Genomic DNA, 27,721 nt, shown 5'->3' on the forward strand with positions numbered 1-27,721 from the left:
TCCATGATTCAATTCATGCGCCTTTTTCTGCAATTCACCTTAAATGAAGCAAAGATTGCATCATTCAGCTAGCAAGAAGTACTTGCTCTTGTGAGCTGGTAGGTTCTTCTTTAGTAGTTGCACTAAAATTGAGGAACATTAAGGTTGGTTGTCCGGCTCATGTAAGGTGCAACTATAATTTTCTTATCCTTTTGTGCAGTTCCACTAAAATAAAGTGCCATTGTGGTGACAGTGATGGCTCCATCTTGCAAAGGCTAATAAAATGTTGCACGAGATTACTAGCAGAACTTGATGGAGATTTTGGAAACTCCAATCACTATTTTGTGCAGTTCCACCAAAATTGAGAGATGTTGCCCACGTGACATTTTAGTTGAACTGCACAAGACACCCATTCCAAAAAAAGTGTTTTGTGCAGTTCACCAAAAGGTCACAATAGCAATAAGGTGAAATGGATATCCCTATCCGCACAAAAAGATAGAAAGTAAACAGTTGATGGTCGATAAGAATATACGAAACATATACAAAATGAAAAGAAGCATCTTAATTATGTTCATGGCAATCACGCAAGGACAGTAGAAATTTTAAAACGTCAGCAATGCTTCATGTTACCAGAAGCATTACGATCAACAATGAGATTCCTCAAATATGGGATTACTTTACTGGTGGCATTGCTTGTTTACCAGATACAGTAAATCAACAGCAGCTAAAGAGTTGGTTTAAGGGCATGGGACTGTGGGGACACCAGGACACTCAGCAACGTAAAGGAGCAGGCATTAGATTAATAATAACACTGGTTAGACATGTCCCTAAGGTAACAGTGTGATCGCTTCATTTTACATGAGCCCTTACATTAACAATAGCAAAAGGTTGGTATAAGGACATGCGACAGTGGACGCATCAGCACAATGTACCTACAAGGAGGCATAAAGTGGTGATGCCGAGTTTGTTCATGCTATGTGAGGGCAGCAAACCTAATCCTGGAGACCTTGTACTATGTGAGGGCAGCAAATCTAATCCTGGAGACCTTTTACTATGTGAGGGCAGCAAATCTAATCCTGGAGACCTTTTACTATGTGAGGGCAGCAAATCTAATCTTGGAGACCTTTTACTATGTGAGGGCAGCAAATCTAATCCTGAGACCTTTTACTATGTGAGGGCAGCAAATCTAATCCTGAGACCTTTTACTATGTGAGGGCAGCAAATCTAATCCTGGAGACCTTTTACTATGTGATGGCAGCAAATCTAATCCTGGACATACTCTGTTGACTTGTCCACCAGCCGCCACTTTCTATCTTTTTTTCAACCAATAATAGATTTGTTCCTTATCCAGTTTGTACTGCGTTTTCCCATTATTTCCCTTTTCAACCAAGAGACCGGTTGGGTATCCGGTCTCTACTACTTTCACCATATTATTTCCTCTTTGAATCAAGTCCTAGATTCATGCTACAACTTCCCCCCTTTCTTCGTTGTTTGAACAAAGCCCTAGATTCGAATGCATGAAGTAGCTTTACCTCTAATAATACTAAAAATTTAGGTGGCTTTGGAAGAGCTGATGGGAGTAGAAAAAGATGCACATGTAGACACGTGGGGAGCTGGGGCAGTAGAGCAAGGCCGCTTTCGAAGAACTTATACCTGAGGGTCGTCGGGATGTCGGCGGCGACAGGTCGAATCTGTAGACAATACGGCAGGGAGGAAGAAGGGTCGGAGGACCTCCCGAGTCGGCGCTGTGTCGAAGAGAACGGCACGGGCAGAGGATTGGGCCCCTCCGGCAGCTGTGGGTTTCCTCCCTCGGTGGCGATGACCGCGTGAACGATGCCTGCGGTCGCCAGCACCGTCTGGAAACGCTGCGCGGTGCGGGGCCGCAGGCCGGCGCCTTGGATGATTTGGCACAACCGACTGTCGCTCGCGTCCATCGCCTCCATAGGTGCTTGTGGCTTCTGGTCACTTGGTCTTGGATTGGATTGAGCAGTGTTGCGCAGAGACTTGGGAGTAGATGGATTGGAGTGGTGGGGCTATACTAGCAAGTAGTTGTACGTACTAGTACAATAGTGGGCTCAGATAGCAATTTTGTCTCATGCAAGAGCCTGGCTATATGCGTGCTCCAATGTTCGCAACTGCAACATTCGTTTTGCGCTTGGCTCTTCGCCTCTTCGAGAAGACGAACAATGATGTTACTACTACTGCTTCTACAGTGTCGAATCCAATGCTGCATGTCCGTCCACCGCGAGCGGGACAGATAGCTTGTTGTAGAAGTACTACTAAGCAAAAGCCTGTCCTCGTTTGCGAGCAACTGCGCGCATGGGTGAGGGAGAAGGCGTGTATTAAAATCAAGCTTCTCCTTGTTGTACGAGTTGAGGCGACACATCATAGCATTGGCCCCACATGCTTGCCTCTAAACTTGGCTGAAAGACCCGCAGTGTACAATATATTTGCTGCAACCTCTAACGTTTACCCACCACAAATTAAAATATATGTGGTCGTATGCATCGTTCTGATGCAGAGGCCGGGGAGTTACCCCTTTTCGAAAAAAATAACAAATTAAAATATATATTCCTGTCTTGACCAGATGAGCGTGCAAACTACAATCACCAGGGTGTTAGGTAGGGCCAGAAGACTATTTTAATTTTTTAAAAAACTTTGAGACGGCCACATAGCATGGAGCCGACCCCAACGATTTTAAGCTTACAGGCACGGTACATGTTATCCTAGACTACTCTACACATGAAACTGCCACACGAGCATCCGGGTTGCGCTTGGCTCTTCGCCTCTTCGGGAAGTCGAACAATGATGGAGTACTACTGCACTAGAGGAGTACTACAGTACGCTTCTGGCCATCTGACACCGATTGAACTGCTGCATGTCCACCGCGAGCGGGAGGGAGAGCGTGTAGCGAAAGCTTCTCCTAGTCTTGCCAGCCACCACGCTCATGGGCGAGGGAGGGATGCTCCTGCCTTTGCGTGTATGACAGGTGGGCCCGACAGGTGTGTCGCCAACCTGTCATACAGCCAAAGGCAGGTGCAGTTAAGTCCGCGAGGGAGAGGATAATCAAACTTCTCGTTGATGTATGAGTTGATGCGACACATCAAAGCACTACACTTGATATATTTCAATAATTTGCGTTTACCGATGCATTAATTGCAATGCATGCATGCCGTGACTCTCCTTTTGATACTCCCTCTGGTCCTTTTTACTCTGCATATTAGGTTTGTCTGAAGTCAATCTCATCCAACTTTGACCAAATTTATACAAAAAATTATTAACATTCACCTAACAACAAATTTATTATTAGATCCATCTCGAAATATATTTCCATATTATATTTATTAGATGTTATAGATGTTAATATTTTTTAATATAAATTTGGTCAAACTTAGCAAACTTCTATTTCACACAAAGCTAATGTGCGGAGTAAAAAGGACAGGAGGGAGTACTTGCATGTGTTGATTTAATGCACCTTGAAGTAGTATAAAATATGTGACGGTAAAGCTTTGTAATACCCCGGCCCAAGTCGAGAGATGGTTGTGCACGATGAGGGCGAGATCATGTAGACCGAACAGGACCCGACGATGGAGCTCTCTAAGGTCTCGATGGACCTCACCGTGCTCCACTGCCCCTTGTGCCTCCGCCCCTTGACGCCTCCAGTGTATGAGGTTCGAATACACCTCATCCATTCGGCTGATTGAGCAAGGTGCAGGTTTCTTGATTGATGTGTTGTTCGATTGATTTCTGCAGTGCAAGGGAGGGCACCTGGCCTGCGCGGACTGCCGCGTCAAGCGCCCCGGGAACCAGCGGCAGAAGTGCGAGCGCGGCGGTGGATTCAACGTGTGGAACACGGCGGTGGACTCCGTCCTTTCGTTGGTGAGGATGGAGTGCCCGCACAAAGGCTGTGGGCTCTACATCACTTACCACAAGCTCGCCGATCACCAGAGCGTGTGTCCGCTCGCGCCCTGCAAATGCCCTGTGCCCGTCTGCGGCTATGAAGGCCCGCCGCCGGCGCTCTACCACCACATCAGCACCGCACATCCCATGCCCGTGCACAGGATCCAGTACGGCAAGTTGCTCCAGCTGCAAGTGCCACTGTCGGAGCCACGGCTCTTGCTGTTCGTGGAGGAGGATCGCCGCGTGTTTTTCTTGGTCGACGATGTGCTCGACATCGGCGCGCCTATCGCCGTGTCGGTCATCTGCATTAGAGCGGGGGCGTCCCCACTGCCGCACTACGTGGCCAAGCTGTGGGCGAACGGCCCGCCGGGGGAGCCCAAAGGCACGACCAACGCCGTCAAGGTGGAAATGGAGGTGACAAGCAGCAAGGATCCCTGCGACGTCGACGTGCAGGAGCTGACCTTCTTGACAGTTCCACCCAAGCTGCTGGCCGGGGCTAAGCTTGTGTCCCTCCACATTCAGATTGACAAGCTCATGTCCTAAATGTTTCTACAGTGCCTTCTGTTTATCTTAGTAATATGCTAATATAGGGATTACCTTGGTCTACTTTAGCTTAAGAAATGGTGGGTTTTGGTGGCGATGCAGCAATTACTTCGACATCACATCGGCAATTTCCAACAGTCGAACGGATATTTTTGTGTTTGTTGGATATAAGGTTCCTTTGGGTAAGAAGTACTACTTGTCATCAAAATGGATAAAAGGAGATGTATGTAGACGTATTTTAGTTCTAGATACGTCCCTTTTTATCCATTTTGATGACAATCACTCCCTCCGTTCCACAATACATGCCTTCCATTTGTCAAAATATAGATGTATCTAGACATGTTTTAGTATATAGGTACATCCATGATAGAGCCAATCGGATGGTTGAGAACACTACAATTCGTAGCTACAGATGCGTGTGTGACTCCTAGATGCAGAGGCTGGGGGTCATCATCCTCCTTTTTGAGAAAAAACAGACGCGTGTGTGAGAGGACGAGTGCGTGCGTGCACCTCTTCTCTTCCTGTATAACGTACTACTAAACTCAGAGTACAAGTTTTTGTGGGTGGCACGATGGTGCGTGCGAGAAGTCCCGAAAGATAGGTTTAATGCGTCTGAAAAAAAGACTAGCCTAGAGCTCGCCATGCGGCTATTCCTATCGAATGCCCCATTAACCGTAAGATATGTATACGACGGTGCCAGTTATTGCACGTACACGGCAATACTCCCTCCTTTCCAGTTTATAGGGCTTAATTCAAAAATCTCACCAACCAAGATGATGAGTGGTGGAATATTTTTTGTAGTTTGCAAAAGCACCTAATTAATGCTCTTGTTTTTCTCAAAAAAATATGTTTATCAATGCATTAATTGCAATGCATGCATGCATAAAGTACATGCATTGGTCAATTTTCTCTTAATACTTGCATGCAATGATTTAATGCACCTTGGAATCTGAACATGTGTTGGGGAACAACCAAATTGAGCCTTATAAAATGGAAAAACTAAAATTTGAATTGCAAATTACTCCACGCTATATTAAATTGCAAACATGTTCACACCGATCACAACCTAAACGGTTTCCCACTTAGGAGCGTATTAGTACCACGCTACTCTCTCCATCCGGGTTTATTAGGCCTAAAGACAATTTCTCTTAGACCAAGACACATAGTAATTTGCTCACATTAATTCTTTCATTTCACTCCCAATGCACTCTCTCACATGCATGCAGCCAATGAAAAAGCACGCATGAAGTATATTAATTTTTCAGCCATGGCACCAACAACAATGGCTTTCAATGCAACCAATGAAATGGTTGCATGCATGCACCTTTCCAAAGCGGGGCCTTACAAAAGGGGAGTATATTGAATTGCAAACCTGTCCACACCGATCACAACCTAAACGGTTTCCCACTTAGGAGCGTATTAATACTCGGTTATAAATACTAGTATGCCAAGATGACTACACATTCCTCCTCAACTCCTCATCCACAAAAACAAACAAGTCATTCAGCATCCTTCCCTTGCGTCTGCCATGGCCAGCGTGAGTTCTGGGTTGAGAGATTGCCACCAGGGAGAGGCGAGCATGGAAGCGGAAGCACGAGAGATTCCCGCCTCGCTGCGAGAGCAGCCGACATCTCCCGCCGCGCGGAAGTAGCAGCACAGAGGTCCCGCCACGCCACTGAAGCAGCATGGAGGTCCCGCCGCGCCGTTGATGCAGCAGACTGGTCCGGCCGCGCCGCGGAAGCAGCAGAGATGTCCCGCCGTGCCACGAATGCAGTAGAGATGTCCCCCCGCGCCGCGGCGGCCTGGGAAAATTTCTCGCGGGCAGGCGACGACTGTTACAGGCGCATGCATGCGATCGTCCATAGCCAGATGGATCAGATCTCTGGCTCAGCGAGGTTGCAGGACGACATGATAGCCTCGTTTGAACAGGCTACCGGCGTCATCCGGCAACTAAGGGATGGCAATGAGAGGCTCCGGGCTGAGTGCGACCTGCTGAGGGAGAAGATCGTCCGAAGTGCAGACCAGCAGGAGGAGACCAGTGCCTTGTTGAAGAGGACCGGCGTCATCGTCAAGAAACTTATGGACGAGAATGACATGCTCCGCAATGAGCGCCAAAGGCTGGTGGAGGAATCTATGGATGTTCTCAAGCAGCATCTTGAGGACACGAAAGAGCTCATCGCCGCTCACCGTGGAGACTAGTTTCCTTGTTTCTTTTGATGTAATAATCGGTTTAGGACGTGGATTGTGTCGTCGGTTGTGAAATGTTGGGTTCTAGCGCGGATGTTTGGCCTTTGTTGGCCTCTTGGGATGTTGCGATTTCAATCTGGTAGCTTTTAGTCCTTCATGCTAGGCTGGAGTTGTGCTGAACTTCTTGTGAATTGTGGTGGTTTTCAGTAATGAAAATCGGAAGGGGCAAGCCCTTCTTTGATCAAAAAAATTAATCGTCCTTATATATTCATCAGTCTTGCTATAAGTCGCAGTAGATGCTATATAGGTCCGTCGGATCTTACATCAAGATCCATGCTTTCAGATTTTCTTTTTTATCTTTTAAATCTCAGTCGAGTGAGACATAGCCACGCCATTAAACAGAGGCTCGGGTGCCATTAATGGAGACCTTAGGAGAGAGGTGGGCGGCAGATGGAGGTCAAAGGGCTCTCCTCCCGATAAGCACGCGCAGGGGTCTGATCGCATGCCTCTCGTACTCAAATACCTACCCTGCACGGCGCCTCCTAGCTACTAAAAAATGGGGACGCGTGGCGGCACGTAAATGGTACTGGTAAGTAGAACGCCCACGGTTTCAATAATACTTGTGTTTCCGATTGTAACGTGACAGCACTTGTTCCAAAATGACTTTGTTGATTGTTAATGTGTGCACCTTCGCAAATCGGACTGCAAATTTACCACAACATGTTGGTGCCATGTCATGGCACCAAGCCAATTTTCATTATTTTCATGCGTGTTTTGGATTTACACGAATTAAAAAACTAAGTTTCTTAATGTTTCCAACCCAGCCACAACGCCCAGCATTTTGAATTTCATTCCCATTTCTTGCATGGAACCTAGAAATTTACCCGAGGACACACATGTGATTTTTCAACCAACTTTAGTGCACTAGAACATGTGCTTGTATTTCAAATTTGAATTATGCAGACAAAGGTGACACGTTCCCTCCTAGAACCACGAGCCTTCTTGAGAGAAGCTCCGATTTGCAAGAAGCTTATACCAAAATTTGTTCCTATTTGGCCAATTTTTTTACCACGGCATGGTACTACCATGACATGACACCATGCTAAGTTTCATGATTTTCAAACCAAGTTTCTCAATGTTCTCGACAGAGCCACGATGCCCAGATGTTTGAATTTTATTCTCATTTTTTGCATGGGACCTACTCCCTCCTTCCATCTATATAGGGCCTAATGTGTTTTTCAAGACAGCCTTTGACTATTGACAAGATTAATAGCACATGAGATGTATACTATGAAAATTATATTATTGGAAGCTCCTTTGACATACAAATTTGAAGTTATGCTTTGTGTAAGTTGCATGTCATATATTATTGCTCTAACGTTTGGTCAAAGTTCGCCTCGAAAAACGCATTAGGACCTATATAGATGGAAGGAGGGAGTAGAAATTCACCCAAGGACACAAATGTGATTTTTCAACCAACTTTGGTGCACGGGAGCATGTGCTTGTAGTTCAAATTTGAATTATGCACATTAAATGACCAAAAACTCAATTAATGTGTAAATAAGGTCAAACGAAGCTGGCATAATTCCAAAATTTAATAGGGCACTCATGTAGTTCTATGTTGCCTTTGTAAATAAACTCAAGGGGGACAACGTATATCGTTTCGCACTCAAAGGTGGCACGTTCCCTCTCAGAACCACGAGCCTTCTTGAGAGAAGCTTCGGTTTGCAAGAAGCTTATACCAAAATCTGTTCCTATTCGGCCAATTTTTTTACCCCAACATGGTAGTACCATGACATGACATCCATGCCAAGTTTCATGATTTTCAGACGTGTTTTGGATTTACAAGAATTTTAAAACCAAGTTTCTCAATGTTCTCGGCCGAGCCACGATGCCCAGATGTTTTAATTTTATTCTCATTTCTTGCATGGGACCTAGAAATTCACCCGAGGACATAAATGTGAATTTTCAACCAACTTTGGTGCACGAGAGCATGTGCTTGTAGTTCAAATTTGACTTATGCACATTAAATGACCAGAAACTCAATTAATGTATAAAAAACGACAAACGAACCCGGAATAATTCCAAAATTTAACAGGGCACTAATGTAGTTCTATGTTGCCTTTGTTATGAAACTCAAGGGGGGGGCAGCGTATATCGTTTCACACTCAAAGGTGGCACGTTCCCTCTTAGAACCACGAGCTTCCAAATCGGCCCAATTTTTTACCACAACATGTTAGTGCCATGACATGACAACATGCCAAGTTTCATAATTTCCAGGCGAGTTTTGGATTTACATGAATTTAAAATCAAAGTTTCTCGATGTTCTCGATCGAGTCATGATGCCCAGATGTTTAAATTTCATTCTCATTTCTTCCATGGGACCTAGAAATTTAACCAAGGACACAAATGTGATTTTTCAACCCACTTTGGTGCACCGGAGCATGTGAATGCAATTCATATTTAGATTATGCACATTAAAAGTCCAGAAACTCAATTAATGTATAAAAAGGCCAAATGAACCCGAAATAATTCCAAAATTTAACAGGGCACTCATATAGTTCTATGTTGCCTCTATAAATAAAATCAGGGGGAGGCAGCGTATATCGTTTCGCACACAAAGGTGACACGTTCCCTCCCGGAACCACGAGGCTTGTTGAGAGAATCTCCGGTTTTGCAAGAGGCTTATACCAAAACTTGTCCCAATTCAGCCAAAAATTATACGTATGAAAAAATGGTTTAGATTATCCCAAACATCTCGCTACCTAGACCAATAATGTACTATGATTTCAATTCAACATAAAATGGATACAAATATTTGAATTGGAGAGCGTATGGTACATGTAGTTCATAGTGAAATATGATTACCGCTATATGTATGTTTTTTGTTATCAAGATAATATTTAATTATTGTATAAATTGACAACAATCGTATTCAAATAAGGAAAATTGATTCAAATTTAGTCCATATGGTAGACGACAATATATATGTTCACATAGTGGAGTAAAATGTTCATATATGATGGAAGATCAAAATGTACGACTACATCAATTATAAACCGCAAGGTCACCTAACGATATATCCGAATTCAACATAACGTGGATTCAAAAATTGAAATTCGAGATCATGGCATCTGTAACCATATAAAAAGGGACATTACTCTTTCTTTGGTGGGAATTGATTTGTTTTTTGTTGTTGTTGAGGGAAGTGCAAATCGATTTGGTACTGTGCAGGGTAATCTTGTTCTCCCGATTTTTTTACATTTTTCTTGTAGTTTTTTCAATGTCATCTATAGCAATATAGTAAAAGGGGACATGACTCTCGTGTCTTGTATGAATTGTTTTTTTACACGTTAAGTTTGTTCTGCCGAACAAGGAATCCGCACCTTGTTATCCCGAAATTTTCAAGCTCGGGTATCTTTTGTCTCACCTGCTTTGAAACTCCCGCTTCTTCAACCCGCACCGCGCCTTGTTATCCCGAAATTTGGACACGCGAGAGAACTCCCTCCTCATCCAAAATCGCTCCCACAGCCCAGACACGCGAAATCCCCCTTCTACCCCTCAGCCGGAAATGAAGCTCCACGTCGCGGTGTCAAAACTGGTGGGGGTACGCTGGTAACTTACCCTACATTTCGGACAAGCGCGTCCCTAAGCTTGGCTCCCCCTTCCCCCTTCCCCCCCCCCCCATTCATACACCGAGGCCACCAAAACCCACGAAACCCCATGCTCCTCCGTCGGCCTCCCGACCGCCGCCCAGCTAGAGACTCTTCCTCGACTACATCGTCCACCACAACAACTCGTTGTCCCTCATCCACCACACCGGATGAGTATCCGTTGTCGATCTCGTCGTCCCGCCGGATTAGCCGCCCCGTCCTCCACCTCCAAGGAGCTGCCCCGACATTTGCCTCGTCTATCGCGCCACCTCAATCCCCACAGCACCGTCTTGACCTGCCCCACCGGAACCGCAGCACCCTCACCAATTCCTCCGATGAAGTCGAGGCCAACTCGGCGCCACCAAGGAGGTTCTGCACTCACCACTACATTTTATCTTTTATTTGATCTCACGGGGCTGCCGGTGCTTGATACCGAGCAGACATGGCGTGTCTCCATCGACGGCGCAGTCGCCGGCCACATCATCCACGGCGTCTCTCCCCCATGTCGTTGCTTCCTCGGCGGCGACTTCCACAACGGCACTAGCTGCAGCTGCTCCGGCTCTCGCTCGCGCTGCGGTTCTTGCTGTCGGTCATGCTGCTGCACTGATCCTGCTTTCGTTCGTGCTGCTGCTCTGCTCTTACTCTCGCTTGCGTTGCTGCTGCTGCTGCACGACCTCCGCCAGCTACAGGAGTTGCTGCTTTAGCACTCGCTCGCGGTGCTACTGCACGACTTGCTCTCTGCTAGTGCGTTCCCTGCTTGAGCGTCTGCTGATTTAGATCACTGCTTCTCTGCTACTAGTGCTCGAACGCCCTAAACATCTATTGCAATGCTCTGTTACTAGTTCAATCAGTTTCGACTGTGAAGTTCATTTTCTTCAGTTAAGTTTAGAGTGAACAGTACTTACAGCATCTGTCGGAGCGGCCGTGGCGCGGCTGATGCGTTTTACATCTAGCACTTTTTGGTGATGTATTTTACATCATCTATTGCAGATGATATTAGGGTCCCACTTCAGATTAACATTGTCTATCTTGTCATGCTTCAGCCTCGTTGCCGTACACCTTAGCGGAGCTGCTCCAACGATGGAACCGTCCATCACAACGGAGCAGTACCCTCGGCGCCGTTTCCAGAGGCCTCGGATCTTCTTCCCCGCCTCCGACAGTCACACCAGCATCATCACCATCCTCCACGTCCAACCCAATGATGCTGAGGTCCACAAGGCTATGCCAAAGAGGTTGTACACTCGTCGCATCACTTTGTTTCTCCATTCCTCTGTTCTTCCAATTCATGTGAGCCAAACACCCAGGTTGACTGAAATCCTATGTTTCCAAATGCTCCATTTTGCACGTGCATTCCTATCCTATTCATGTGTTTTTCATGTCCCTGCGTTTATAGAATCCTCCAATTCTAAGGAGCCCTTACAGATTTACTTCATTTTCAGATAGGCATCAAAGAAAACTCTGTGTGTTATGTCCTGCTCCTGCCGTGCCGTCATCCACCCCACCTGAGGTGCACCATCGACAGAAGCGTTCACTACAGCAGAGATCCCCCATGCAGACTTCCTTTCGCCGCCTCAGATCATCTTCCCCGTTGCCGGCAGCCATGCCAACTGCATTACCATCATCGACTGAGCAGATGAACCTGAGGACTACACAGTTCTGGAAGAGAGGTCGCAGTCTTTCGTGTTTGCTTACGTTATACATCGGTTATTATTACCTGCTACTTTATCGTTCAATCTTGAGTTTTGAATTGCCCATGGGTCTCATATCGAGCCAGCAACGAATAGTATCTGTCTACTATCTGGTTCATCTGGGGTCTTCTATGTGGTTCATGTTGGGTGGGCAACAAACAATAGATGATCCATTGTCTATCTTTTTAAACTGAAGCTATAATCTACCTGCTATCATCTGTTTTGGATCCATCCACTCGTTTGCTACCATCAGTCTTGATTTTTGCATGCACCCCTTAGGCCTTACAAAATCTAACTATTTTTTTATTATTATGCATGTCAGATATTGTACACAATCGTACTGAACATGTAGAGAAAAAGAGAAGACCGTTGCGTGCGAATATAATGTCATGCAGACGCCGCTCCATGGTGGGCGAAGTGCCCCCCTCCTGCATTTCTAGATTGTATTCCAGAGGAAGATAACTGTTCAAATGGAGATTCAGAAGGAGCCAACCACGCCTGTTTACCACCTGAGGTGTTTGCTCTAACCTGGCATGCTGATGTTGGTCATATCATGCATATAGCGCCTTGCATTGCTTACATTATACATCTTATATGTCATCAGCTTAGTTTAGATTTGCTTTATGTGAATGCCACCTGTTTGGTTTCTATATCATACTCTTCCTGTGCATCAGCCATTTGAGTCGGTCATGGGAAAATCTGGAGTGAAAACAAGGTCTTCTGAGCAGTTAGTGCTATCTGTCGATGCAGATTTCTTGTTGGTTGCAGATAGCTCCTCAGAGGAGGATTCAGAGAGAGATGACCAGTCGTATCCCCCCCCCCGAGGTGCATGCTCTAACTTGGCTGGGTTATATTGCTCATATCATGCATATGGTGTCTTGCATTGCCATGCCATCTGCTTAGATTGGACATGCTTTGTGTGAATGCCTCCTGTTTGCTTTCTATATCAGATATGTGAATTATGCAATGCCATGTTTTTCAGCCAGTTATCATATATGTGAATTATGCACCGCAATGGAGCCAGGCATCATATATGTGAATTATCTCATGCCATCTTTTTTGCATTACGTATTCCATTTGTCGACAATCTGTGTATATTGAACTACTCTTCATGTGTATCAGCCATCTGAGCTGGTTATGGAAAAATCTGGAGTGAAAACAAGGTCTTCAGAGCAGGCAATGGTACCTGTTGAAGCATATATCTCGATGGTTATAGGGAGCTCCTCAGAGGAGGATTCAGAGACAGATGACCAGTCCTATATCCCACCTGAGGTGTATGCTCTAAGTTGTAATGTTTATATTTCTCATATGATGCATATGGTGTCTTGCATTGCTTAGTTTAGACATCATATGCACAATATTGAATTCTATCTGCTTAGTTTAGAGATCATACATGCGAGTGCCAGCTGCTTAGTATATGAATCAATTATGTCAATTATATCATGCCATCCTGTATACTTAGACAACATGTATGTGAATTATTTCATCCCAACCTATTTTAGAAAGACATCATATAGTTTTGTCATGTCATCCTGTTTAGGTACTCATCATATGTTGAATTATGCCATTATATCCTGTTAAGTTATCCATCATATATCTGAAACTGTGTCATGCTATCCTGTTTAGTTAGGCATCATATATGTGAAATTATGTCATGCTGTCCTGTTTGGTTAGACAACATATATGTGAATTACCACATCTGTCTATCATACAATGTCTGTACGTTCAAATTTTTTTCTTGTTTATCAACCATTTGAATTGGAGGGGGTGATGGCAGTATCTAAGGGAGCAAAAACCCGTTCTTCACAAAAGACAGTGCTACCCGTCGATGCAGATAGAACCATGGTTGTACTGGCCCACAAACTAGCCCCACCACACATAATCGAGACTCTTCCAGATTGCACACTTACACCGTTGGGCAGAGAACCAGCTACAACCCATCTAACCACAACCCCAACGGATAGTAACCCACTTATAGTTGACAAAGCACCATGTCCACCACAGAGTACCCCCACACGAGTAGTTTGTAAAGCTACTGCAGTGCCCAAAGCACGAAGACCACCACAGCTAACCCAAAATCCACGTTTAAAGCAGAAGAGCAACTGTTCTCAGTCAGATTCCGTAGCTATGGTCCATACTCCTTTGCTGTTGCATCACTGTATTTACTCATACCAACTACTTTCGAATTTGAAGGACCCAATTGAAACTCCAATGGCGCAACGGGTATGTTTTAAACCTATTTATTTAACTGGATTGCTGTTCTAACTTCTTGCTCTATGTTGATTTCAGTTTAAGTTGTATAAACAGTTATGTTTTCATGTGATGCACATTACAAGTGCTGGCAATGATGTGTAGTTTCTCACACTTATATTCTATTTATGTTGTTGTGTCTTAAAAATATATGAGTTGAACTGTGTCTCTATCTTGATTAGGGAACATAAACTAGAATGATATGGACAATACAGTGACCATAGTACATAGATATATGTATGTTTCATGATGTTATCCTGTCCACCTTACTACTGAACTGGTTTACCAAAATGAGTTTCGTATACTACAAGCTAAACCTATGATGTGTCTGTTGTTTCTCTTGTAGTATGCAAACAGAATATTGGAGAAGAGCACCCCACTATGCAATGGTAGAGAAAGTAATGCAGATAAGGTTCAAGATAGTGAGACAACCCTGTTGGTCTCCAAGAAAGGTGATAAAAACGATCTTGTAGACAATGAGAAAACCCCACAGTCCTGCGTTGATGTAGTGTTCGAGTTACTAGCCAGTACCGCTGGCACAAGCTCTTCGAACTCGCTGCCTGAATCACTTCAGCTTCTTCAGTCTCAGCTACAAGCTGAAAGGCATCAGTCAGCTGTGCTGCGGCAAGAAGCCGAAGGACTGAGGAAGTCCCTGCAGAATTCAGATGCGTACTTTCTTGTGCAACAGCAAGTGCTGGAGGATTTAAGCGCCAAACAAGAGAAAGTTAATAAGCTTGCTGAGCATCTTGCCAGCATTGTGGGTACCCAGGATATTGTTTCTTGAACTCTTCTGAAGTGGTTTCAGTTCTGGACTTGTTTTGCTGCGGCGTTTATATGCTGCTTTGTTCCCTATATTTGCACTGGTGGCGAACTTTGATGCCCAGTGGATGTAATATGTGTAATAGCCGTGATTGCCTAGAAGTTGCTTGCTTATTTATTTCCTTGTTGTCTTGTTTATTTGTTTGCTTGTAGTCAGTGCAGTTCTTTTTCCACGGTTTGCTAGTGGCTGCAATAACCTATTTTTTAAAACTAGGCCACAATAACCATGGGCTAATATTTACTGTAGTGACGCTGGGCCTCCTACGGGCCGTAGAAGCAGTGGGCCTTCTACGGGCCATAGAAACAGTAGGCCTTCTACGGGCCGTAGAAACAATGGGCCTTCTACGGGTCGTATCATCAATGGGCCTTATACGGGTCGTATGATCGATTGGCCAAACATGGGCCAATAACAGGCCGCATTATGGCCGTAAATGGGCTAGAGTTGGAATCGTTCGTTCATGGGCCGACCATAACGGGCCATCGTTAATAGGCCGTATTTGATGACGCTATGAAAACGGCCCAACATATTAACGAACCACAAATGGGCCGACTGTAACCATGGGCTGAATTTGGCCCACAAGAAGAAAATGACAGTAACGGGCCATAAGTAAACGAATGCTGGAAATGAGCCCAAGAATAAATGGGCTCTGAGAAGGCTGAAAGATAACATGGGCTGGAAACGGCCCAATGGAATAACGGGCCGTTAATGGGTATAAAGTGATACACTGTTCATTACGGGCCAGTTTCACCACGAGCCGTTAATGGGTGTAAAGTGATACACTGTTCATTACAGACTAGTTTCACCACGGGCCATTAATAGGCCAAGAGTTACATGGGGCCTCATATGGGCCGAAAGACGTCATGGGCCATACATGGGCCAGAAGTGAAAACGGGCTGGAATCATATTGGATGGCCCAGATGATGTTACTGGGCCTAATTCGGATAGGGCGTAACGGGCCTTGGGTTAGCGGGCTGTAAATGGGCTATATGCGAACATGCCGTTAACAGGCTTTCCATGGGCCGGGCCGCCACCTTTTGACCAAGTCAAACGGGCCGGCCTTTTCACAGGAATGGGCCTCTATTGGGTCATGCCACGTGTCGACGTATCATAAGCGCCTTCTGTCCAATGAGTGGATGACATCTGTCCCAACGATGAGCCGACACGTGTTTCCTCCAGCCAATGATGATTTTACACGTGGAAAATCCCCATTGGTCGGGGCTGTTAATGGGTTATTGGATCCAAAACCCAACCCGATAGCTTAACGGCGTCCCGTTACGGTGGATGCCACGTGTCGGTCACCCTTGACAAAAGCACTTCTGTGACACGCGATTTATCGTCATGGAAGTGCACACTTCAGTGATGATAATTTTGGTAATGTCATGGAACACTTCTACGACAGCACAGGTATGACTATCTTGATTCTGTCATAAAATCGTCATGGATGTACATGCATGACAAAAAACGCGACCTACTATGACAAACACGTATCACCACGGAAGTGTATTTTTTTGTAGTGCGTAATGCTGATCTTGTGAGCTTCGAGGAAGAGAAGTGCAGCTAGTATCACAATCTCACTAGTACATTTGTGAGGAGGTTTGAATTTTCATCTTCACGTAATTCTCCAACTGTCCTGTTTAATCTTTATGAAAATTCTTATACTATGGACTTAGAGGATTTTACCACTGCTTGCAAACTTCCACAATGGGGTAGTATAAGGGATCCTCGCAAATCTGAATTTAGAGATTTTCTTGCTAGCATAACTGTGGGAGAATCTAGAGATATAACACAAGCTACCATAGGGAGAATTCACTTTCCTGCTATACATTATTTTGCTCTCTTCATAGGCAGATGCATTAATGGTAAAGATGAGGCATGTCACATGTGTGTCCCTGACCTCAGTATTCTTAGGAGTGCTGTGTTGGAAGATAAATCTTATAATTTGGGAGCCATTGTTGCACGTAGGTTGCATCTGAATAGATTTAATGGAGATTTCTTTGGTGGAATTTATGCAACCCGCATAGCTAATTTTCTTAGTGTAGCCATACGCGAAGATGATATAAAATTACCCCCTGCTTACCTAGACTTTAATGCTATGGTTCACCACCAGTTTATCGAGAGGAATGAATCACCTCTCCAGTATCGACTAATCTTTGACAGACACCATGCTGTCCATATTACTCTCCCTGCTCCTGCCTTCTTTGATCATCAGGCAAAAGGAAGATATGTTATTACCAGAGAGGAGGCAGATGAGTACGAGAGGAGAGCGGAGGCCGCTTGTCGCCACGCTGCAGCTCAGGAGGCGATAGCCGCTGCATCTCAGTACGACCCCAACTACTATTATGGATATCCGCCAGGCCAACCGTGGCCATAAACCAACTTAGGCCAAAAGCCTAAGCTTGGGGGAGTATGTATTTCCCACCGACATTACATTTATGTTCAGACACTCATTGCTAGATGTCGGTGCTCATACTTTTTCATTGTATCATCCATGCTACTTTATTTTCCTTTTTATGCTTTCTTCTTGTGTGTTTGATAAATGCTACCTCTTGAGCACTGTGTTGGTTTTCCTCGAAGAGGAAGGGATGATGCAGCAAAGTAGCGTAAGTATTTCCCTCAGTTTTTGAGAACCAAGGTATCAATCCAGTAGGAGGCTACGCGCGAGTCCCTTGTACCTGCACAAAACAAATAAATCCTCGCAACCAACGCAAATAGGGGTTGTCAATCCCTATAAGGCCACTTACGAGAGTGAGATCTGATAGATATGATAAGATAATATTTTTGGTATTTTTATGATAAAGATGCAAAGTAAAATAAAGGCAAATTAAATAGCAAAGGAAATAACTAAGTAGTAGGAGATCAATATGATAAAGATAGACCCGGGGGCCATAGGTTTCACTAGTGGCTTCTCTCGAGAGCATAAGTATTCTACGGTGGGTGAACAAATTACTGTTGAGCAATTGACAGAATTGAGCATAGTTATGAGAATATCAAGGTATGATCATGTATATAGGCATCACGTCCGAGACAAGTAGACCGACTCCTGCCTGCATCTACTACTATTACTCCACTCATCGACCGCTATCTAGCATGCATCTAGAGTATTAAGTTAAAAACAGAGTAACGCCTTAAGCAAGATGACATGATGTAGAGGGATAGACTCATGCAATATGAAGAAAACCCCATCTTGTTATCCTCGATGGCAACAATACAATACATGCCTTGCTGCACATACTGTCACTGGGAAAGGACACCGCAAGATTGAACCCAAAGTTAAGCACTTCTCCCATTGCAAGAAAGATCAATCTAGTAGGCCAAACCAAACTGATAATTTGAAGAGACTTGCAAAGATAACCAATCATACATAAAATAATTCAGAGAAGATTCAAATATTATTCATAGATAGACTTGATCATAAACCCACAATTCATCGGTCTCAACAAACACACCGCAAAAAGAAGATTACATCGAATAGTTCTCCACAAGAGAGGGGGAGAACATTGTATTGAGATCCAAAAAGAGAGAAGAAGCCATCTAGCTACTAACTATGGACCCGTAGGTCTGAAGTAAACTACTCACACTTCATCGGAGAGGCTATGGTGTTGATGTAGAAGCCCTCCATGATCGATGCCCCCTCCGGCGGAGCTCCGGAACAGGACCCAAGATGGGATCTCGTGGATACAGAAAGTTACGGCGGTGGAATTAGGGTTTTGACTCCGTATCTGATCGTTTGGTGGTAGTAGGTATATATAGGAGGAAGGAGTACGTCGGTGGAGCAACAGGGGGCCCACGAGGGTGGAGGGCGCGCCTGGTGGGGGTGGGAACGCCCCCCTACCTCATGGCCTCCTCTTTTCTTTCTTGACGCAGGGTCCAAGTCTCCCCGGTCTTGTTTGTTGAGAAAATCACGTTCCCGAAGGTTTCATTCCGTTTGGACTCCGTTTAATATTCCTTTTCTTCGAAACCCTAAAACAGGCAAAAAATAGCAATTCTGGGTTGGGCCTCCGGTTAATAGGTTAGTCCCAAAAATAATATAAAAGTGGATAATAAAGCCCAATAATGTCCAAAACAGTAGATAATATAGCATGGAGCAATCAAAAATTATAGATACGTTGGAGACGTATCAAGCATCCCCAAGCTTAATTCCTGCTCGTCCTCGAGTAGGTAAATGATAAACACAGAATTTTTGATGCGGAGTGCTACTTGGCATAATTTTAATGTAATTCTTCTTAATTGTGGTATGAATATTCAGATCCGAAAGATTCAAGACAAAAGTTCATATTGACATAAAAATAATAATACTTCAAGCATACTAACAAAGCAATTATGTCTTCTCAAAATAACATGGCTAAAGAAAGTTATCCCTACAAAATCATATAGCCTGGCTATGCTCTATCTTCACCACACAAAATATTTAAATCATGCACAACCCCGATGACAAGCCAAGCAATTGTTTCATACCTTTGACATTCTCAAAACTTTTTCAATCTTCACGCAATACATGAGCGTGAGCCATGGATATAGCACTATAGGTGGAATAGAGTGGTGGTTGTGGAGAAGACAAAAAGGAAGAAGATAGTCTCACATCAACTAGGCGTATCAATGGGCTATGGAGATGCCCATCAATAGATATCAATGTGAGTGAGTAGGGATTGCCATGCAACAGATGCACTAGAGCTATAAGTATATGAAAGCTCAGAAAGAAACTAAGTGGGTGTGCATCTAACTTGCTTGCTCATGAAGACCTAGGGCATTTTGAGGAAGCCCATCATTGGAATATACAATCCAAGTTCTATAATGAAAAATTCCCACTAGTATATGAAAGTGATAACATGAGAGACTCTCTACTATGAAGATCATGGTGCTACTTTGAAGCACAAGTGTGGTAAAAGGATAGTAACATTGTCCCTTCTCTCTTTTTCTCTCATTTTATTTATTTTTTTATTTTTTTTATTTGGGCCTTTTCTCTCTTTTTTATGGCCTCTTTTCTTTCTCTTCTTTTTTTTCGTCCGGAGTCTCATCCCGACTTGTGGGGGAATCATAGTCTCCATCATCCTTTCCTCACTGGGACAATGCTCTAATAATGATGATCATCACACTTTTATTTTTCTTACAACTCAACAATTACAACTCGATACTTAGAACAAAATATGACTCTATATGAATGCCTCCGGCGGTGTACCGGGATATGCAATGACTCATGAGTGACATGTATGAAAGAATTATGAATGGTGGCTTTGCCACAAATACGATGTCAATTACATGATCATGCTAAGCAATATGACAGCGATGGAGTGTGTCATAATAAACGGAATGGTGGAAAGTTGCATGGCAATATATCTTGGAATGGCTATGGAAATGCCATAATAGGTAGGTATGGTGGCTATTTTGAGGAAGGTATATGGTGGGTGTATGATACCGGCGAAAGGTGCACGATATAAGAGAGGCTAGCAAAGGTGGAAGGGTGAGAGTGCGTATAATCCATGGACTCAACATTAGTCATAAAGAACTCATATATTTATTGCAAAAATCTACAAGTTATCAAAGCAAAGTATTACGCGCATGCTCCTAGGGGATAGATTGGTAGGAAAAGACCATCGCTCGTCCCCAACCGCCACTCATAAGGAAGACAATCAATAAATAAATCATGCTCCGACTTCATCACATAACGGTTCACCATACGTGCATGCTACGGGAATCACAAACTTCAACACAAGTATTCCTCAAATTCACAACTACTCAACTAGCATGACTTTAATATCACCATCTCCATATCTCAAAACAATTATCAAGTATCAAACTTATCATAGTATTCAACACACTCATAAGAGAATTTTTTTATTCTTGAATACCTAGCATGTTAAGACTTTAAAGCAAATTACCATGTTATTTAAGACTCTCAAAATAATCTAAGTGAATCATGAGAGATCAATAGTTTCTATAAAACAAATCCACCACCGTGCTCTAAAAGATATAAGTGAAGTATTAGAGCAAAATTATATAACTCAAAAGATATAAGTGAAGCACATAGAGTATTCTAAAAAAATTCAAATCATGTATGGCTCTCTCAAAAGGTGTGTACAGCAAGGATGATTGTGGTAAAGTAACAAGCAAAGACTCAAATAATACAAGACACTCCAAGCAAAACACATATCATGTGGCGAATAAAAATATAGCTCCAAGTAAAGTTACCGATAGAAGTAGAGGAAAGAGGGGATCCCTTCCGGGGCATCCGCAAGCTTTGGCTTTTATGTATCCTTAGATTATCTTGGGGGTTCCATGGGCATCCCCAAGCTTAGGCTCTTGCCACTCCTTGTTCCATAATCCATCAAATCTTTACCCAAAACTTGAAAACTTCACAACACAAAACTTAAAGTAGAAAATCTCGTGAGCTCCGTTAGCGAAAGAAAATAAAAGACCACTTCAAGGTACTGTAATGAACTCATTCTTTATTTATATTGGTGTTATACCTACTGTATTCCAACTTCTATATGGTTTATAAACTATTTTACTAGCCATAGATTCATCAAAATAAGCAAACAACAAATGAAAAACAGAATCTGTCAAAAACAGAACAGTCTGTAGTAATCTGTAGATAGCGCAAGATCTGGAACCCCAAAAATTCTAAAATAAATTTCTGGACGTGAGGAATTTATTTATTAATCATCTGCAAAAATAATTAACTAAATATCACTTTCCAAATAAAAATGACAGCAGTTCTCGTGAGCGCTAAAGTTTCTGTTTTTTACAGCAAGTTCAACAAGACTTTCCCCAAGTCTTCCCAACGGTTCTACTTGGCACAAACACTAATTAAACACAAAAAAACACAACCAAAACAGAGGCTAGATAAATTACTTATTAAAAAACATGAGCAAAAATCAAGGAATAAAAATAAAATTGGGTTGCCTCCCAACAAGCGCTATCGTTTAATGCCCCTAGCTAGGCATAACAAGCAAGAATAGATCTAGGTATTGCCATCTTTGGTAGGAAATCCATAAGTGGCTCTCATAATAGATTCATAAGGTAATTTAATTTTCTTTCTAGGAAATTGTTCCATGCCTTTCCTTAATGGAAATTGGAATCTAATATTTCCTTCCTTCATATCAATAATTGCACCAACCGTTCTAAGGAAAGGTCTACCAAGAATAATAGGACATGAAGGATTGCAATCTATGTCAAGAACAATAAAATATACGGGCACATAATTCCTATTTGCAACAATAATAACATCATTAATTCTTCCCATAGGTTTCTTAATAGTGGAATCCGCAAGGTGCAAGTTTAGAGAGCAATCATCAAAATCACGGAAATCTAACAAATCACACAAAGTCTTTGGAATCGTGGAAACGCTAGCACCCAAATCACATAAAGCATAGCATTCATGATCTTTAATTTTAATTCTAATAGTTGGTTCCCACTCATCATAAAGTTTTCTAGGGATATAAACTTCCAATTCAAGTTTTCCTTCATAAGATTGCATCAAGGCATCAACGATATGTTTAGTAAACGCTTTATTTTGACTATAAGCATGAGGAGAATTTAGCACGGATTGCAACAAGGAAATACAATCAATCAAAGAGAAATTTTCATAGTTAAATTCCTTGAAATCCATAATAGTGGGTTTAGCAACATCTAGGGTTTTAATTTCTTCAATCCCACTTTTATCAAATTTAGCATCAAGATCAATAAATTCCGAATTCTTGGAACGCCTTCTAGGTAAAGGTGGATCATATTCAGTCCCATCATTATCAAGATTCATATTTCAAAACAAAGATTTAATAGGGGACACATCAATAACTTTTAGATCTTCATCTTTATTTTCATAGGAACTAGAAGAACACGCTCTTATAAAGGCATCTTTCTTAGCACGCATCCTAGCGGTTCTTTCTTTGCACTCATCAATGGAAATTCTCATGGCTTTGAGAGACTCATTGATATCATGCTTAGGTGGAATAGATCTAAGTTTCAAAGAATCAACATCAAGAGCAATTCTATCAACATTCCTAGCCAAATCATCAATCTTAAGCAATTTTTCTTCAATCAAAGCATTGAAATTCTTTTGCGAAGTAATAAATTCTTTAATATTAGATTCAAAATCAGAGGGCATCTTATTATAATTTCCATAAGAATTGTTGTAGGAATTACCATAATTAATAGAGGGATTACTAGGATAAGGCCTAGGGTTGAAATTTCCTCTATACGTGTTGTTACCAAAATTGTTCCTACCAACAAAATTCACATCCATAGATTCATTATTATTCTCAATCAAAGTAGACAAGGGCATATCATTAGGATCAGAAGAAACACTCTTATTAGCAAATAATTTCATAACTTCATCCATCTTTCCACTCAAAACATTAATTTCTTCTATCGCATGCACCTTTTTATTAGTAGATCTTTCAGTATGCCATTGAGAATAATTAACCATAATATTATCTAAGAGTTTAGTAGCTTCTACTAAAGTAATTTCCATAAAAGTTCCTCCCACGGCCGAATCTAAAAGATTTCTAGAAGCAAAATTCAATCCAGCATAAAAATTTTGAACAATCATCCAAAAATTTAAACCATGAGTAGGGCAATTACGTATCATTAATTTCATTCTCTCCCAAGCTTGTGCAACATGTTCATGATCAAGTTGCTTAAAATTCATAATATCGTTTCTAAGAGAGATGATCTTAGCGGGAGGAAAATACTTAGAGATAAAAGCATCTTTGCACTTATTCCACGAATCAATACTATTTTTAGGCAAAGACGAAAACAAAGCTTTAGCACGATCTCTAGGCGAAAAAGGAAATAGCTTCGATTTAACAATATCATTATCCACATCTTTCTTCTTTTGCATGTCACACAAATCAACGAAGTTATTTAGATGGGTAGCGGCATCTTCACTAGGAAGGCCGGAAAACGGATCTTTATTGACAAGATTCAGCAAAGCAGTATTAATTTCACAAGACTCACCATCGGTAAGAGGAGCAATCAGAGTGCTAAAAAAATCATCGTTGTTGGTATTGGTGAAGTCACACAATTTAGTATTATCTTGAGCCATCGTGACAAGCAAGCAAACTAACACACAAGCAAACAGAAAGCAAGCGGGCAAAAAGAGGCAAATAGAGAAAGAGGAGGAGGATAGAGAGAGAGGGCGAATAAAACGGCAAGGGTGAAGTGGGGGAGAGGAAAACGAGAGGCAAATGGCAAATAATGTAATGCAGGAGATAAGGGTATGTGATGGGTACTTGGTATGTTGACTTCTGCGTAGACCTCCCTGGCAACGGCGCCAGAAATCCTTCTTGCTACCTCTTGAGAACTACGTTGGTTTTCCCCGAAGAGGAAGGGATGATGCAGCAAAGTAGCGTAAGTATTTCCCTCAGTTTTTGAGAACCAAGGTATCAATCCAGTAGGAGGCCACGCGTGAGTCCCTCATTCCTGCACAAAACAAATAAATCCTCGCAACCAACGCAAATAGGGGTTGTCAATCCCTATAAGGCCACTTACGAGAGTGAGATCTGATAGATATGATAAGATAATATTTTTGGTATTTTATGATAAAAGATGCAAAGTAAAATAAAGGCAAAGTAAATAGCAAAGTAAATAACTAAGTAGTAGGAGATCAATATGATAAAGATAGACCCGAGGGCCATAGGTTTCACTGGTGGCTTCTCTCGAGAGCATAAGTATTCTATGGTGGGTGAACAAATTACTGTTGAGCAATTGACAGAATTGAGCATAGTTATGAGAATATCTAGGTATGATCATGTATATAGGCATCACGTCCGAGACAAGTAGACCCTATCCTTCCTGCATCTACTACTATTACTCCACTCATCGACTGCTATCCAGCATGCATCTAGAGTATTAAGTTAAAAATAGAGTAACACCTTAAGCAAGATGACATGATGTAGAGGGATAGACTCATGCAATATGAAGAAAACCCCATATTGTTATCCTCGATGGCAACAATACAATACGTGCCTTGCTGCCCCTACCGTCACTGGGAAAGGACACCACAAGATTGAACCCAAAGCTAAGCACTTCTCCCATTGCAAGAAAGATCAATCTAGTAGGCCAAACCAAACTGATAATTCGAAGAGACTTGCAAAGATAACCAATCATACATAAAAGAATTCGGAGAAGATTCAAATATTATTCATAGATAGACTTGATCATAAACCCACAATTCATCGGTCTCAACAAACACATCGCAAAAAGAAGATTACATCGAATAGTTCTCCACAAGAGAGGGGGAGAACATTGTATTGAGATCCAAAAAGAGAGAAGAAGCCATCTAGCTACTAACTATGGACCCGTAGGTCTGAACTAAACTACTCACACTTCATCGGAGAGGCTATGGTGTTGATGTAGAAGCCCACTGTGATCGATGCCCCCTCCGGCGGATCTCCGAAACAGGCCCCAAGATGGGATCTCGTGGATACAGAAAGTTACGGCGGTGGAATTAGGGTTTTGGCTCCGTATCTGATCGTTTGGGGTACGTAGGTATATATAGGAGGAAGGAGTACATCGGTGGAGCAACAAGGGGCCCATGAGGGTGGAGGGCGTGCCTGGTGGGGGTGGGCGCGCCCCCCTACCTCGTGGCCTCCTCTTTTCTTTCTTGACGTATGGTCCAAGTCTCCCGGGTCTTGTTTGTTGAGAAAATCACGTTCCCGAAGGTTTCATTCCATTTGGACTCCATTTGATATTCCTTTTCTTCGAAACCCTAAAACAGGCAAAAAACGGCAATTCTGGGCTGGGCCTCCAGTTAATAGGTTAGTCCCAAAAATAATATAAAGTGGATAATAAAGCCCAATAATGTCCAAAACAGTAGATAATATAGCATGGAGCAATCAAAAATTATAGATACGTTGGAGACGTATCAATAAACCTTAAGAAAAACAAAAAAATTAGTTGTAGCTCTTAATTAGTTTACTTTCCATGCCTCTAGTAGTAATTAAAAAGAAAACCCAAAAAGATTTCCTGTTCTTCTTTTACTTGTTGGGAGCTCTCCCGTGTAAATAGTTTTATTTCTTTTCTTTTCTTGGGGGGTCGATAGGAGAAGACCATAATTAAATTGTTGAAGTGGCTCTTATATGCATTATTGTTGATCTGACAAAAGAGCCCATATTGCCTTGTCTTCTCCTGTTTATTGAATGCTTGCAGATTCCAGCTTAGTCCAATGCACGTGCACTATTATTATTATTCACATCGTTCAGTCGTGCAAGTGAAAGGCAATTATGATGATATATGATGGACTGACTGAGATGAGAAAAGCTGGTATGAACTCGACCTCTTTTGTTTTTGTAAATATGATTAGTTCATCGTTCCTGATTTGGCCTATTATGAATAAACATGTTTCCAATGACAACTAGAGATCATAGTTTCTTGTGCCATGCTTGATTAGCTATGAGTTATAATGGTTTACCTTGCGTGCCAACATGCTATTAAAATGGTTATGATGTGGTATGATAGGGTGGTATCCTCCTCTGAATGATTTAAGTGACTTGACTTGGCACATGTTCACGCATATAGTTGAAACAAAATCAACATAGCCTTCACGATATTTATGTTCATGGTGGATTATATCCTACTCATGCTTGCATTCGGTGTTGATTAATTTTAATGCATGTTCATGACTGTTGTCGCTCTCTAGCTGGTCGCTTCCCAGTCTTTTGCTAGTCTTCACCTATACTAAGCGGGAATACTGCTTGTGCATCCAATCCCTTAAACCCCAAAGTTATTCCACATGAGTCCACTATACATACCTATATACGGTATCTACCTGCCGTTCCAAGTAAATTTGTATGTGCCAAACTCTAAACCTTCAAATAAATATCCTGTTTTGTATGCTCGAATAGCTCATGTATCAACTAGGGTTGTCTGTATCTTCCATGTTAGGTGGGTTATTCTCAAGAGGAGTGGACTCCGCTCCTCACTCACGAGATAAATGGCTGGTCACCGGGATGCCCAGTCCCATGCTTTATGCAAACTAAATCAAAATAGTTGCAAACAAAACTCCCCCTGGGACTCTTGTTAGTTGGAGGCACTCGTTGTTTTGAGCAAGCCATGGATTGATGCTTGTTGGTGGAAGGGGGAGTATAAACTTTACCATTCTGTTTGGGAACCGCCTATAATGTGTGTAGCATGGAAGATATCGCCATCTATTGGTTGTTATGTTGACAAAGAAAGTATACCGCTCAAAATATTATTCACCTCTATTTCAAAACCGAGCTCTGGCACCTCTACAAATCCCTGCTTCCCTCTATGAAGGGCCTATCTATTTACTTTTATGTTGAGTCATCATTCTCTTATTAAAAAGCACCAGTTGGAGAGCACCGCTGTCATTTGCATTCATTATTGTTAGTTTACATTGAGTATGACTTGACTGGATCTCTTTTACCATGAATTACAATGTCTAGTCAGTCCTTGGTCTTTAAAGGTGCTCTGCATTTATGTTTTGCGGTCTCAGAAAGGGCTAGCAAGATACCATCTTGTTATATCATATTATGATTATTTTGAGAAAGTGTTGTCATCCGAGATTTATTATTATTTCTCGCTAGTTGATTATGTTATTGATATGAGTAAACTTGAGACCTAAGCGTTATTGCGAATGTGGTTAGTTATAATCTTTGCTGGAAACTTGAATGCTGGCTTTACATATTTACAACAACAAGAGCAAACAGAGTTTGTAAAAGTTTTTCTTTATCACTTTCAGTTTG

The sequence above is a fragment of the Triticum urartu genome, chromosome 1 (assembly GCF_003073215.2).
Source record: "Triticum urartu cultivar G1812 chromosome 1, Tu2.1, whole genome shotgun sequence".
Classification (NCBI taxonomy): Eukaryota; Viridiplantae; Streptophyta; class Magnoliopsida; order Poales; family Poaceae; genus Triticum; species Triticum urartu.